Genomic DNA, 15,396 nt, shown 5'->3' on the forward strand with positions numbered 1-15,396 from the left:
GACAGTTGTGTGTGGGAGGCGGCATCAAATCAAATGTCTCTCCTTTCTCTCCCGCTATTTGTTTTTAGTGGAGGAAGGATACCGAATTACTTCCTGACAATAAAGCGTCTCTGAGTCGAAACAGATGAGCAGGCGAGTCAAGTACAGTTAAAAGAGAGGAAAACAAACTAAAACGTGTTATCAATCCGACATCTGTTTGTGCAAAGCAAACAGTGAACGCCACTCGCCTGCAGAAGTTGAAGAGGGCTTATTTTAACTATCCTCTCTTTTTTACTGCATCGTGGCTGAAGAGTGCAGTTCAGGAGTCACCAGAGGGAATTGATTATCAACAGGCGGGGGCTGGATCCCCTCCCTGCTCTGGCATAATGAAGTTCTCTATTTCGGGACCATCAGGTGTTTTTTAGGCTTCTTGTCGCTATTCCTAGGTTCTCCTGCTTCCTCTCTGTATCCTCGGATCATACCAGCCCAGATATGAGTGCACTGGGAATACAGCATGAATACATTTTTTTTAAGTATAATTCAAAGTTACAAAGCTTTTTTTTTTTTTTTTTTCGAGCAACAATGGGGTGCAACCAAATCCGCAATGCGATAGTTTGGCTATGACAGTATTTCAGCTGTTATGATGGCAACAAACAAGTAGGGGGGGGCTTATATGCAAACACAAGCTCTGACAATTAGACACACACACACAGACATGCAGGTGCACACGCACAAAGACACACAAACAACCTATAAATAGCGGAGATCCATGGCAACCTGAGATTTGTTGTTTGCCGTCACATGCTGCTGAGAGCGAGAGAAGAGCGGGGACTTAAATAACACTGGGAGATTGGTTTGTGTGAGAGGCAAAGTCAAAACAAATTACGCCTTTTCTATCACTTTGGGCCCACCGGTAAAGCATCTGAAATAGCTTTGTGCCTGGGGACATTTTACCGCTGAAAGAATACGGCGGCAATATCCTCCGAGGACCTTAAAAAACAAAGGGATGAGAGGGAAGAGGAGAGGACGGGGAATGAGAGGGTTTAGTTTTACTGCGGATCACAGGTGGCGCCTTGACCACCTAACTAACTCTTTTCACTTTATCCTTTCCCCCGTCCCTCCTCCCTTTCGCCTGTCTCTTCCTATCTCACCACGGTGCACTGCTGTCACACTGAAGGTCTGCTCTGCTGAAAAATGTGAAATAGCATTACACTGATGCTTTGCTTTCCTTTATATATCCTTAAAGAGGGGGTTGGGGGGGTGGGGGCGGAGTGGTCCGCCATGTTCAAACATAATGCATATAGAATTCATACTCTTGAGAGGCAGCCCTGAAGGTTTTATCCAATTTCCATCAACTCCAGCTTGTTGATTTAACTTGTTTTTCAAACAAGTCAGGAAGAAATTTCTGCCGTTCTCCATTTAAACTGACCTTCAGCAGACCTTTTACTTCCCGCTCTCTCTCTCTCTCTCTCTCTCTCGCTCTCTCTTTCTCATGCAAATAACTTGGAAAGCACACGCTTTGCACTTTCTCCTGTTTTCCTTTCGCAACATGAGCGCTGTAGCAACATGAGATATACATCAGCCTTTAATTGATTTTTGTCTTGCGAGATAAAGTAATTCGTTGCAATTGTTTCAGATTTGGTGGCGTATTTGCACTCGCTTCCATATGCTGTTCATTAATTTGCAGATAGCGGGTGATTTATCAACCTATTACACTTGGGCTTGTGGCCCTCGGCACACACAGACACACACACACACACGTAGCCGCCCGCAGTTTGTTCCCCCTGGTATCTTGAGGAGGCATACATGTGGCACTGCTTTGGTGGCTGCTGCTGTAATGGCTGTGCTAAAGGGCTGGGAGCGAGCCAGGCCCTGTCAGACTGCAGATGGATGGACCCATGGGCTGTACACACACACAGACACACACACACACAGACACACACACACACAGACACACACACACACAGTTTGCCCTATGCCCAGCCCAGGCTAGACTGGACTGGCCTACCTGGGAGCCACAGCAAGGCTAAGTGAGGCAACCAGGTCAGGACTAAATCAAAATGCTAATGGATTGAAATCGCCGGTAATTACTTGATTCGACAGCACAAAAAAATGTGCACCTATGTTTGTGTTGCATTCATTAATAAGCCATGAATAAGCATTAACGTATGCATGAATAAGCATTTCAGGATGCTATCTGAAGAACTCAAAGAGCCTAAAATCTCCGGCTTCTCGAGGAATGCAAAACAAAAATCAATACGGTATAAACAAACAAGTGGAAAATATTAAGGCCGCCTGATCTCGCCATGAAATAAACAGACTAATAAGATCCACGTGAAAGCTTTTGCTCTCACCTCTTTATGCATAAGTATGAAGCAGAGCAAAGAAAAACAACATTTGTTGAGCACAGAGACAACTGAGACATAATTTGCTGAAATTGGATGATGCTGCTCAATAACAGAAATGTGGTCTTAATATCACCATAGCCCTTGTAGTATTTCTAAATATATTTCATCAGCGAGCAGTGACATGTGCGGCGGTATATTGTGCTAACTACTGTGCTAAATCCCATGCTGTTGTTTGTGAGAAGCGCTGATAAGGGAGGGAGGAAAAAAACATTTCTGTTATGATTGCTTTAGAGAGCCTGCTAAATGGATTGTTTTTTGTCTTTTTTTTTTTTTTACAAGAGGCAGTTACAAAATTACAAACTGAACAATAAAACTGTCTCTGGCTGTGATGAGTTTCACAGCATTTTTTTTTTTCACCCTGTTTTACAACGTGACATACCGTGGATTTTCGAGAGCGCAAGACACAGCAGACATGTTTGTTGGATCGGATATCAATGACGACTGCCAACCGTTTGCAAGAATTTTGTAAGAAATCAGGACACCGAAAGGCGAATATCATATGATGGCGACGGCAGACACTCTGTGTCTGTATTATTGATTTTAGTCTGAAGGGCCTCAAGTCTCGCCTTCTAAGTTGGCTGATCTTTCCATCTTTTCACAGATGCTCCGCTCGTTTACTTGCAGAATATCACCACGTCAGCATCAGCAGCCACTTACTGTCAAAGAGAGCATCTGTAAAGGTCTTTAACAAAAACCTGCTAATTTCATCTTCCTCCCTTCTATTTTATCTTGACACTTTATCTGAGCTGAATTTATTTGCTTGTTAAAATACACTGAATCTGGGTCTGACCACTCTGTCTTTTCTTAATTCAAAATAAACACCTATAGTGTGCACACAAAGCACCATTACAAAAAGGCAGACAAACAAAACAGCAATAGCTGTAAATTCGAATATATATTCAGAAACCAGAAGATATCTGTGAAGTGCCCCTGACCCCGGGGGTGCTGACGCCCTTCACAAGCTATTTGACTCTTTAAAACCTGAGCAAATTATTTTGATTTCTTTTGAAAACATGAGGAAAAAAAGGGAATTAATAACTGCAAGAAATTTGTACAAGGTGATAAGAAAATTACCTTAAATCATTTTTAAAAAAGAGTATTGTTAGAAAAGTACCCCACCCCATCCAAAAAAAGAAAAATGTCCAGAACACTAGGTTTTTTAATTATAATTTTAAATTTTAAATATAATAATATAATTTCAAATATTTTTTAATTATCATTATTATAATTCTAAGTACTTGATGGGGAGTGTACGCGCACTTACAATCCTAACACGTGGCGGCATGTATTACAGCTTCTCAGGTTGGTAAATCAAATGGAAATTGTGGTCTGTGATCATGACTTCTAATTAACTCTGTAAGCTTTCCTTCATCGCTGAGCTTCTGGACATTACCATATAGATTCTAGTAAGACCCCCCCCCCATGCCACCTTAATACCGAGCCAATCCAATTCATACAACCACACAAAACACCATAAATCCATGAGCAAAGAGACCTCTAAGCCGAGTGTTTTTATTCCTTTTTGTGCAAAGTACTAGCTTTAGTTTAACCAATGTTAATTCATTTTATGCAAGTATTTCTACCTAATGAGCTATGGCATGCAAAACCACTACCTTTTTTCCCCCTCTTAAGGAATCAATACTTCCACTAAAGACTTTTCATTAGCCAACTTTCACGATGGCCTTGCTTTACTTTTTAGAAAGATGTAATGACAGATATTGCTGAAGCCTAATCTGATTCCCAAATACAGATTCCCTAGCTATTTCCTGTTTCCTGTGAGCTTTAGTGACAAGAGCCTCACATTCGGCTATTAATGCATTATACAAAGCAGGGTTAAGCCTTCAGGCAAGCCTGTGCTTTCACACTCACACACACACACACACACACACACGCACAGAGACTCGGGGCCAGTATGCAGATGAAATCATAGCCGACATTAATAGGTAAACACACCAAAGTAAATAAACTCCATTAAAAAACTGACATGTTTAATTTAGCTGAGCTTTTTGTCTTATCGGCTCGGCTGTGTTTTTTGTTTAACAGAGAGAGGGAGCCAGTGAAGGGATGCGAGAAGAGAGCAGAGAGAGAGCGCTGCAGGTAATTATACTCCATACACTTGTAATCTGGGGGTCAGCCGAGTCCCTCCCCTTTGTTCTACAATCAATAGCCTCGGAGGAGGTGGTGCGAGCCAGGGAGAGAGACAGGGAGGAAGTGAAGGGAAGAGTCAGAGCGAAAAAGTTGGTGGGTTCTTATATTCAGCATTAATCATTTAATGGCATGAGTGTGAGCAGGTGGGGGAGCGAAAAACACAGTATAACACAAACACTTAAGTAGTCAGGTGCAACAGGGAAATATCTGGTGGCATTAACAGGCCCCTACAGGAAAAACAGGGACTTTACCCTGCAAAGGGATTGGCTGGAGGAGGAGGCGCAATAAAAGAGCTGAAGAGAGCTAGAAAGGGAGAAATTATCACTTTTACTTAATCCAACAATCTGTGGGGAAAGGAACAGCAGTGACTTTATTGTCGCCATCTAGCAAGATAACTTAGTGAGTTTATTTGACAGGAGAACGGCACCAGACCCAAGAGTAAAAAAAAAAAAAAAAGAAAGGAGAATCAGAACAGGAGCGAAAGTACATCACTTTTTCTCTTCTAACCTGTTAGACAGACCATTCTTTATTTTTTTCTCCAAACTGAGCACTGTGTTCCCCTGCAGCTGCACCCCAAGCAGCAACCAGAGAACCAAGTTATATGGACTAGTTCCATTCCCAAAATAAATGTCTGAGTGTGTAACCCCCCTCCCCCATTAATACAATACATATCAGTCACTCCAGTGAGGATTTTTGTGATTTCTCTTGGCTTAATAATAACTGAATTTGAAGAGGCTTTTCTTTAAAAATTTGGCTTAACTTTTCAGATTTGTTGAATTCGTTTATGACAAATTATAGTAATTTTTGGGATCTATTTGGATCTCAAGAATGCCCTGTTTTTGGGCAAAGCTCTTGGTAACTATTAATCTGTGCTGTTGCCTAGCCTTGTGTAGTGCTTGTGTAACTTTTTCTCCCTGAAATTCAGTCTCTAAGGTAACCACGGGGCTTCTTATCACTCTGTATAGCTCTGCCAATACACTCTCGACGCCAAATGTAATGTTTAGGGGCTGAAACTAATTATAGACTCTGCCAATTATCATTGATTAATTAATCCCCTGGTCCATTAAATTGTAGAGAATACTGAAAAATGCCCATCGCAGTTTCCCTTAATCCAATATAATGTCCAAAAATTGCTGCACAACAATAACAGCAACAGTGCACTGTTGCCTCACTGCAAGACGGTTCCAGGTTCAAGTCCACTTGGAGCCATGGGCCCTTTTGTGTGGAGTTAGCATGGATTTTCTCTGGGTTCACCAGCTTCCCCCCCGCAGTACAAAAACATGCAGGTTAGGCAAGTTGCACATAGGTATGCATGTGAGCATGAACGGTTGTTTGTCCTGGGTATACCACACTGAAAGTAAAATGCCGCATTGAAAGTGAAACCTAACCGTACATTCCATAAAAATAGGCAATTAACTGCTTTCCCATTGCCAGTAGACAGGAACTGTGTACATGGCTCTGTAATAAATAAGTATGCCTTTATGTTGGGTTTTTTTGTAAATGTTGTTGCTGTTTTGCTTTTGTTTATTTTTTTTACTGACATGTCATGTTTGACATCATGGACTGGCTGCAAAACAGGTTAGTAAACACTGAGAAAGCAGCATGGAGCCCAGTGAAAATGATGCTGTGTCGGTTTTATTTTGTTTGTTTGTTTGTTTTCTTTATATCTGTCACTTATTTAGTCCCTTCAGTTCAATTTTGTCAGTTGATTAATTAACTGTCATAGCCCTAAGTTGTTTCAGATTCAAAGTGATTCACTTTTGCCAACTGAGAACGCAAACTGAGAAGCTCTGTTTGAGCTATACATAGCCTGGGGAAAAGCACTGCCTGAGAAGATGAGTCCTGAGGAAACCATAATTAAAGAAATATTTGCTTGTAGAGAATTAAGTTTCTTTTTCATTAGATTTTAGCTCATAAAAGCCAGTCCGAATCAGATTGTTTTGTAGAAAAAAGCTCTGCTGCCTGACCCGAATTCAACAGGTCACAACAGTTTTGAGTTCGTGTCAGGATCACGCTCTTGTTAGTGTAAAGCTTCAGGCTAGAGTCTGGCATGGTTATTTTCACATGTAATTTATTAAGCAATTTCAGTCTTTCTCTCTGACTGTGCCAATTGTCTGCATCCATGCATGTCATGTGTTGCAAGTAGATATGCAATACCCAGTGGGAAGAGGGAGAGAGACAGAGCGTGGCCAATTTAACCAGGCAAACCAAACAGAGGGCAGTAAAGCATTAAATAAAGGATGGGTTCGGGTCTCAGTTTTAGGCCTGTGCAGAACACAGATCTGCAAATCCTAGGATAGTGAAGGAATGACTTTCCCTACTTTCCCTGATGATTGGTTAGGAAATGTTGCCTTCGTTGGTTGGATTGGTTAAATTTAGGCTAGAAAAGTGGGATTTGTTAAGGTTATGGTAAGAACGTCAGGATAGGCCAATGAGAGGCAGAGTAAGGCAGAACCCTACTGTAGTGACCGGTAAGGGGCACTGTTTTTTGTGGATTTTTTTTTAAATTTATTTTATCTATTTATTAATTTATGCATTTATTTATTTATGCATTTATCTCCTTTATTTTAATCATCATCATTTTGCTAATTTACTTACAGTTCTATTCATCTATGTATTATCTTGCCAAACTGAAGACTTTTACAAAAAAAGTTGCTATAATTGCAAAAAAGAAAGTTATATAAAAAAAAAAAAAAAAAAAAGGACAACACTCCTGGAGAGACTAATATATTGTCAAGCAATGTCAATTATTTATGAAGCATTTGTAATATAAAAGTTGATAACAAACAGCCTACAGGACACAAACACGCAGATTAAAGCCAGCATTCACACTGGCTTTGTTTGTGCACCTCCACACATGTATGAATGGATAAAGGACGCCACTTCAGCAGTGCCTCCACATGGAGCCGAGATAGAAACTCATTGTTTCCTTCTGGGCTGAAATAGGAATCTGTCTTGGTCTGCATTCGCTTCCCCAGCCTCAGAACGAGTCAGAGATAAGAGGGGACGCTATTGCAGTAATGTCAGTCTTCAGCCAAATGGATAAACCTGGATGGCAGGCTTTTTTTGCCAGCGATAAGGATGTTACTGCCACAGATCTGTGGGAGACAAGATTCAGCTATCTGAAAGCCGGGGAGAATGGCTCCCACAGCTTCACAACATGGAGCACGGTGAACTGATGCTACAGTTTTCAAAAGATCTGAATGGTATCGCAGTAACGACAAGCTCGAGGTATCTTTATTCTGGCTGTCTTTGGGATTGATGGTAGCTCGGTATAAAATGCAGTCTCTTTATGTAGACACTGACAGCTAATGTCACTGTGGAGACTGTTCAAATAGCTCAGACTCAAGGCCAGTTTTATTTCAGGCACCATGCTGCCATTTACGGACGTGATTAGGCCTTGATGTATGCGGGGTGGGAAAAGTTTCTCCTGTGATGCAACCAGGAGTTGCCACGCCACCTCACCCCAAACAGAGCGGGGTGTGGCATTTCTGACAAGCCCGCCACAAATCATTGTTTTGTTTCATCTCATCAGTGCTTTGAAGCATGAGGTGCCAGCAGGGGAAGTGCGATTATTCAGCTAAATTCTGTGAGTGAAATTACCACTCTGTGGCAGCAGGTGCATCTACAATCATCCTCAGGCATAAACAGGCAGGCGAACGCGGACGCATATGCCACAACACACACCTGTATATAAAATCCATACGCACGCATCAAAACAAGCTCTCACAGTCGCACCTGCTCTTTTTTTTCCCCCTCAGTCTGTCTTTCACGTGCACAAATCCTCTCTCTACATCCCTGGTAAAACACAAGCAGCACAATCACCCCGCGACACAGATCCGCACATGATCTCACCACAATGCAGCAGCTCCAGAAGAGGTAATTCTGTTTCTGTTTGTTCGACAGGGAAAAGGGAGGGGAAGGTAGGAGTAGAGGGGGGGGTGGAAAGTGTAAATCTAACATAGGGGCCCCGTGGCAGAGCCCCCAGGATCAAATCCAATTCTGGCAAGATACACATTAAGCCCCGTCAATCACAACAGTGTCCTTGGAATGCAGCAGAATGGTGATGAGAACGGCGGGGGAGTCTCTTTTCCACGAGAGCTGGGATGGAGCCACTTTAGGAACACACACGTGCGCAGGCACATTCAGAAACTCGCATCACCCCGAGGGGTCCCCATATTTAAACTGGCTCGCTCATATGCGACTGAAGGACATGATTCACAAGTCTACAGCTCAGCTCAGCCATTCTTACACTGACTACATTTGTTTTACTACATTTAGGCCGACAAGAAAAGAAGCAGGGTGAGGATTTAGATGTGAAGATGGCTTTTTGATATTTTAGATTTTCAAGTAGGGAAATAACATTTATAGGAAAAAGAACTGAGCAGTTAGAATAATAAAATATGAATATATCAAAGCTAATTTTACACACTTGATGTGTCGGGTCAAACGTTCCAAAGGGAGGTGGGTTGTGTTGGAGAGACTCATGACGTCAGTATTTCTAAAATCCTGGCTACAGTCGTATTACAGACGAGTATTATATAGCCTGACCGACACGAGATTTTTGATTGCAATACTAATATTTGTATTTGGGAGTTTGAAAAAACATGATAACAATATACCGACCAATGCTATTTTTTAAACAAACATATAATATAAACGAGAAAAGTGCACTCAGAGTGCTGATTTGGACAATTCTTGTAAATCCAGCAGACGCGCCACAGCGCATTTTAGAACCAACCCAGTGTCACTGTCTGTAGACGACAGCAAAATGTGGTGGCAACCAACAACAACCACAATTAAAACACACAGAAAAAAACATGTCGCTACATTGCACGCTTAGTTATTTGTGACAGAAGCACAATTATCAAGGAAAAATGACCAAATCAATAAAATATGCAAGACTACAAAATCAGGCAGGTAAAACACTCCACTTCTAAAATGCTCTTGGTGTGGTACGAAACAACGCAGCCATGACAAGAGATGACAAAAAATGGACATCGATTCATCTTGCGTCGTGCCTAATTTCGGTGGATCGTAACATATGAGAATCGAAATCTTCTAAAGATGTCAGGTTTTAAGCCGCAAGGAAGTCCAAATCTCAGACCCCTACCGACCCTTTCAGAGAAGTAAGGAGTCAGCAGTCATACACATACAGTCATCGTTGTGCATAGAAAATATTAGGCTGATGGTCCAGTGGTAGTCCACATTAGCTGCGGACAGACAGATACACGCACAACTAAATACCAAATGCCTAACTTTTTAACGGTGTTTCTAAATTACCTCAAACCTTGTTTGGTATATTTATCCTGAATGTCTCGTTACATGTCAGCAGACAGACAACTTAATATACTGGAGAGCAAAACATGGTTCATATTAAAAACTGGGCCCTGCAGACCCCCGTATCCCTCTGTGGCACTTTCACACATTCACACACACACACACACGCACTCACCTGTTAAGTGTTGAGCTCTGCAGGCTTCTGTAACTTCAGTGCACCACACCTGGACGTGATTGCGGCTCCAGGCTCTGATGAGACAGGCAAACACGCTTTTACCTCAAATTTGTACTACATTTTCATCCACAGTATCAGTTCTCATTTATTTGCTGTTATTGTTTTTTGACTTTTTTTTCACCTGTAAGTGAAAGGGGGGAGAGAGAGGGGATGACGTGCAGCAAAGGGCCAGGGGTGGAATCGAACCCGGTGGTTTTTCACTTTTTTTTTTCTTTGTTTTTACTTGTCTCTTCTTTTTTCTCACGTCTGTCTTAACACATATTTTTAATATTTTCAAAAGCACACTGTATTGCAGCTTTTTGCCTGAAATGTGGAATAATAATAATAACAACAATAATAAAGTCTGACTGTTATTGATCATATTTAAGGAATACTACACCATTTAAATTTTTTACATTCCACATTCTTCTGCCTTGTCAAAACCTGCCGCCTACAATACCCACAATGCAACTCAACTACCAATAGATCATGCATCCAAAAAGCAAACATGTTCATTATATATTCCAAGCCTGTGCCAAAATGCACATCCTAAATCTAATTTAACTCTCAGGAAAGAGGGAAATCACACACTGTTTGGCTCACAGTTTGAGTTCATTCAGGCTACAGTGGAAGCGACAGTTAGCCTATTTACTTTTATTCTGGACTTTTGCTAATTATCTTAACTACACAAGTAATTATCTTTCACATCAAAGGGCCATGCTCTGAGCCCCGCTGGCCCCCCCCCCAACCAACCACTCCCCGAACACACACACAAACACACTATCATCCCCACGTTTCCGGAGCCAGCTGAATCATGACATTAGCAGATAATTAGACGGTCGCCTGGCTGCATTTGATGGGGGCACATGTGACGAGCAGCCGTCTATGAGTGGAGTGAATGCAGAGAGATAGGGTAATATATGCAGATTGAACATTGGCTATTTGATCGCAGGTGTAAAGCTGCAGACTGAGCGAGAGCCTATATAGTTTGCTACAGATTAGCAGTAAATAAATGACACCCCAAGGGATCATTGATGATTTTTTTTTCTTTCTGTTTTTGGCTACATCCGTGCTGAGCAGCTCTTTCATCTCGTCCATTAGCGCCTCTCTTTCTGATCAGAGCACACTCTGATCAATGGATGATGGAGCTGCCGGTTTGATTGCTGCCCAAAAGCGACGACTTAATGGCAGGACCTCATGACTATACAGCACACACTGTATTCGCGTGCATATGCTTTCGCTTCATCTATTTACCCGCCGCTGCCTCCGGGCTCCTGTTTCTGCACAATAATCAGGTCATCTGGCATCAGGCGTGAATCCTTCATTAACAATCTAACGATAATCTCCGCAGAAACATGTGACTGTGGGAGAAAATTTACATGAACTGCATTTAAATTCCTTTGAAGTTGTTTGTTTTGCTCACCTTGGAAACACACTATTTCTACATCTCCTCTGTGGTAAGAAGTAAACGCACCCCATAAATATTTATCTACCTAGGGCCCGTGCTATTCTGGCCCAGTGTTTTGAACATAGCCACTGGAGATTGGGCCTATCAGGGACCCGCCAAGAAAGAGAGAGAGATGGGGGGGGGTAGAGATGGAGAAAAAGAGGAGGGAGGTGGAAGGGAGCGGTGGAGGACAATATTTTTGTGTGCGTTCCAGAATTAAATGGTTTGCGTGATGTTTAATGCAGGAGGGTCGGGGCAGGGTTCAGAGTGCGTTTCCCTTACGAGTCACCTCACACACCTCCCAACTTCCAGTCCCAAATAGTCTCAGCTGCATTTTTTAAAGAGTTTTTTTGTGCTCGTTGGTAACTATATTTTGTCTTAAATTCAAGATGAAAACATGCTAAACTCCGTCAATACAAACTCAATATTTGTTTAAACTTGCATAACTTTATCTTAAAACTCTTGCACAGATCTGTTAAGATACAAAAAATGAAATTATACACAAGAGATGTAGAATATTACCATTGTTTTGTCCGACTCCAAAACCCACAGACTTTCAGTTTACAATGATATATGACAAATATTTAAAAAATCATTGATAACTATAGATGTTTTTATTTTTTACTACAGGATTTCATTTAATCAGCTAAACTCAAAGGACAGAAAAGTTAAGCTGCTTTTATGCTGAGTAATAAACTGCTCAATGTCACTGTGGATTTTGGTGCTTTTTTACTCAATACAACTTCGACCGTGACGGCACTCTTTACTGAGTGATATCTCCAATCCTCAGCGGCTCACAACGGAACAATCTTGACTGATAAATAGCACAACAGGTAGAAGGAAAAGTATTCATTTTCTATTCTGGGTGAACTGTCCCCTTAACTATTGCTCCATCTCTGCTATGTTGTCAGAAAACCATCAACAGCTCAGGTACAAAATAAAAGCAGCCTCATGACTTCCATTTCGAATAATCTTGAGCAGTCAAAAAAATGCCAAGAAAATCTAAGAAAAGGACCTTTTTTACTCCATCTTATGACCAAAATCTGGAGGTGGAAGAAAAGTTATCAGGAATTAGTTGCCAGGTTTGACACCAGCGTGCAACACAGGCAATTCTGGCTGTCACTTCCTGTCATGGGGAGCCAAAGAAGTGCTGGTGGCGCAAGTTCATAATAATCAGATGCATGAATATGGAACATGCACGTGCACGTTTACAGTCATGTGCAGAGGGAGTGGGTGAAATCTCCTCTCTGAACCCTGGTAACACCTCAGTGCAGGGAAATGTTACATTATACTCATGCAGGGTGCCTACAGGTATCAGACAGTTGAAATTAATGCTTTTTAAGACATTTCCAAGATGATTTTTAACCTTTTTTTTTTTCAGGCATTGCAGGTAAGCGTCAGTGTCCTGTATCACACTATTGGGGTATATTTTTTTCATTAATGACCCACTTTCACTGTCCATTGTCACACCTATTGCATGGCTACTTACAAAAGAAAAATAATAATAATAATTTGGCACTGAATACTGATTAAAAAATGATTTTATCATTTACAAATGTCTGCTATTCATAGCAATGGTGTGCTATTCAAGCAAAACAGAACGCAGATTGCCGTAACTGAGCAATCAGAATCCAGTATTTGACAAAGCTGCTTACACACTTGCAGCTCCCATGCTCTGCAAAGTAAAATGACTGTTTTTGTCAGTGGTAGCTTTGAGTTCAACAGCTTTAGTTCCCCGTCCGAAATCACTGTCTGAGAGCAAAGTGAAGCGGTGACAATATTCTGTATATAGCGGACACTTAAACTGCTGATTTTTTTAGCTGGGCCTTTCTTTAGGTGGCTAAAAACTAAACAACTGAGGCAGTGTTTGCTCAACACTGTTTCCTTTTATGTACATACAGTGGTGTAATGTAACCAAGTAATAATACTTTGTTACAGTGCTTTTTTACAGTATTTTTGGGAGTATCTGTACATTATGTAACTATATTTTTTATTTTTCTGTCAACTTTTACTCCTTTTTTCTCCTTCTTTTGCCATTTTTGATTAGGATAGCACTACAGTGAAAGGTGAAGTGAAAAGCGATGACATGCAGCAAAAGGCCGAGGGTGGAATTGAACCCACAACTGCTGCGGCAAGAACACAGCCTGTGCACATGGGACGCCCACTCTACCCATAACGTGTACACTTTTACCACACTAAATTTTCCCCAAACATTTAGTTGTTCATTACAAAATAAGGAAGGAAGAGAGGGGTGCACAGCTGAATGAAGAAATGGGTGGAAATCCTTGACTTAAAAAAAAGACCTTGCACATGAAAAGAATAAATAACCTCCCCATAATTATCAAAATTAAGACCACTTACTTTATAAATGGCTTACTTTTTTTTCATTTCAGTACACAATTATAGGGGTCGGCCAATAATGTTTTTTTTAGGGCTGACACAGATTGTTAGTTAATGAGACCAATAACCGATATTTAGAACTGATACACTTTTACAACAACGAAAATCTTTCTGTCGAATTTTGGAAAGTAACAAACTGTTTAGATGTCTTTAGCAAATGTGTAATCAAAACTGAAACTTTCAACATCATATACAGAAAGTTCCCCGCATTTTTTTTTTTTTTTTAATAGAGTCAAGTGAAAATTTAAAGGAAAAATGAATAAATAAAAATAGCTCCCTAAGGTTTTACAAAGTAAAAGTTTCTCCTGTGCAGACACTTTCTTTACACTTTTAAATTCATTTTGTCAGCCCATTGATAATGCCAAATATCGGGCCCCAATAATCGTCAGGTGAATAATCTGTGGACCCCTACTGGAGAGCAAAACATGTTGCTGTTTTTTGTTTTTGTTTTTAAACTGGGCCCTGCAGACCCCCTGTATCCCTCTGTGGCCCCTTCACACATTCACACACACACTCACCTGTTAAGCGTTGAGCTCTGCGGGCTTCTGTAACTTCAGGGCGCCACACCTGGATGTGATTGCGGCTCCAGGCTCTAATGAGCCTCCTCAACTCAGTCAAAGTCATCTGATGACACTGATGTGGGGAGATTGATATTCACGCTTGACTCGCCGTCCTCTCCACTTGACTGCTATGTTTACCTCCCCACACAATTAGTATCTGCTGAAGACAGACAGACAATGAGAGGAGAGAGGGATGGAGTCTGCTCTGTGTGTGTGTGTGTGTGTGTGTGTGACTACATTAGCTCCAATTGTTTATAAAGATGGGAGATGTCTTTCAACGTGGCTTGAAGGTGGCTTTCTATATCACAGAGACCATTACGAGCTCATTTAATCCCCATAACGCTACTTTACCTCTCTGAATGTCAGCGGCTTGAAATAACAAAAGATGGATTGGCTTAAGTGAAATGCATATTTCAACAGTTTCCATCCAAATTTGCATCTAAGACGTGCCTCGCTTTTGGCCTTTTTAGTGGCACTTATCAATGGAGCAAAACTCTCTCGCGAGGGTGAAAGTGAGCTCACGCGCCCACACACAGCGCTGTTTACACTTCATCTGTGTTAGCTAACTTTCACCGCAGCATTAGCATATAAACAAATAAAACACTTAAGAGGAGAGTTGTGTGCCCACTCTCTGTGGAAAAAAAAATGGAGACGATAGAGGGAGATGGCCAGTGATTGGCATTAGCAGAGTTTTAGCTGAGCTCGAGGAGGAGCAGAGAGAGGAGCCATGTCTTCAAACTGATTTAGCATTAATTGACATTCTCTCTAATCGGTGCATTCACCATTTGAACACAGTGATGGAAACGGTTTATACGCTGAATACTGATGCATACCTGAGCATGGTGGAAGCGAGCAGAGCTGAGCCGAGCAGGTGGACGCTCAGGTATCACACACCGGGTTTGTTTACGACGCCCCGGATACACGGAGAAAGGTTTTGTGTGGAGCCACAGCGCCTCCCGG

The 15,396-nt window shown here is 41.5% G+C and overlaps 1 long non-coding RNA gene across 6 annotated transcripts in view; it reads right to left on the reverse strand.

Annotated features, from left to right (window-relative positions):
* LOC121961138 (uncharacterized) overlaps positions 1-15,396 on the reverse strand; it is a 218,047-nt gene extending 202,651 nt beyond the window's left edge. For 5 of the 6 annotated variants that reach the window (XR_015775504.1, XR_015775500.1, XR_015775503.1 and 2 more), the window contains exons 1-3: positions 15,270-15,396; positions 14,395-14,593; positions 9,991-10,064 (exon numbers count right to left, since the gene is read on the reverse strand). This is a non-coding gene — a long non-coding RNA (uncharacterized LOC121961138). Of the gene's footprint in view, positions 1-9,990; positions 10,065-14,394; positions 14,597-15,269 lie in introns of all 6 variants that reach the window. The other variant, XR_015775501.1, reaches the window with a different exon arrangement.

Source organism: Plectropomus leopardus, chromosome 22 (genome assembly GCF_026936395.1).
Source record: "Plectropomus leopardus strain MGB_pleo_1.0 chromosome 22, ASM2693639v1, whole genome shotgun sequence".
Classification (NCBI taxonomy): Eukaryota; Metazoa; Chordata; class Actinopteri; order Perciformes; family Serranidae; genus Plectropomus; species Plectropomus leopardus.